Source organism: Meleagris gallopavo, chromosome Z, assembly GCF_000146605.3.
Source record: "Meleagris gallopavo isolate NT-WF06-2002-E0010 breed Aviagen turkey brand Nicholas breeding stock chromosome Z, Turkey_5.1, whole genome shotgun sequence".
NCBI classification, from domain to species: domain Eukaryota; kingdom Metazoa; phylum Chordata; class Aves; order Galliformes; family Phasianidae; genus Meleagris; species Meleagris gallopavo.
This window is the reverse complement of record NC_015041.2, coordinates 39,462,738-39,463,994: the sequence shown is the minus strand read 5'-3', so window position 1 is coordinate 39,463,994 and position 1,257 is coordinate 39,462,738.

Here is a 1,257-nt window from a genome sequence, read left to right as displayed (position 1 = left end):
TGGTTACTGCATATTTTTGGGACAGTGATTGAATGATTAAATATTAAATATTAAAATGTCAGTGCTATATCTGAGAAAAAGCCATTTTATCCAAACACATCTCTGCAGCTTTCTGCATTGGATGACTAGGGAAGAGTTTAAGAGTTGGAAAAGTACATGATCATATCTTCCCAGATTACACTTAGGTTTTAGAGATTACTGATCCAGGATGTGACAGCCCCCAAACATTTTTTGTTTAATCAGTTTTACAGTCATGTTCAGACCTATGTAAATTTCCTGCATCCATCATATCTTGTAGCAACAAGTTCCATGGCTGAACAAGTTTCTTTGTGAGCAAAGGCACCTTAATTTGTTTGTATTATATCTGCCCCATCCTTGTTCTTATACCACAGGAGCCTGTGAACAATGTATTCTTTGTTCCAGATGTTTCTAGGATTCACATACAAGTGCATTATAGACTAGGATTTTGAATTTGAGCCCAATAGATTTTTTTTCTCCCCTCAGAAAAATATTGCTCAAATGTTTAATCACAGAATCATTGAATTGGAGGGGCTGGATGGGACCTTGATAGATCATCTAGTCCTACTCCCCTGCCAAAGCAGGCTTCCTAGGCCAGGTTGCACAGATAGGCCATCCAGGCAGGTCTTGAGTATCTCCAGAGAAGGAGACTCTAAGACTCCCCGGGGCAACCTGTTCCAGTGCTCTGTCACCCTTACTGTGAAGAAATTCTTATGTAGATTTGTACAGAACTTCCTATGCTCTGGTTTGTGGCTGTTTCCCCTTGTCCCATCACCATACACTGCTAAAAAGAGTCTGGCCTCATGCTTTGTTGTGGTTTTGTGATTTTTGTTGTCTGTATTCCACATCATAAAATCATGTAAAGCAATGGGAGTTAAAGAGTTAATGTTCTGGTTCTGTGGACTGCCTTTTTTTGGGTATTTGGTTCTTAGAGGGGAGAAGAGTGGCATTCCCCAGAGCACTTGGTACAGGGAGGAAGAAAGGTGGAGCTCCTGGGAGGTTACAAATCTCTCTCTGTTCCTGGTGGCAAATGCACAGTACCACTGCAGTACAGAGTAAGACCTTGGTTTTGGACACTCTCTCTCCTTGTGTTTGATTTACTGGCCTCAACTCCAATTGTATTCTGTTATCTCGCATTCTGAGATCATATTTAGTAAATTAACATTCCTCCTCATATTGTTGTCTCTGCTCTGTTTTTGGATACATCTGTCTCCCTACCCTTCCCCCCTTTACCCCTCT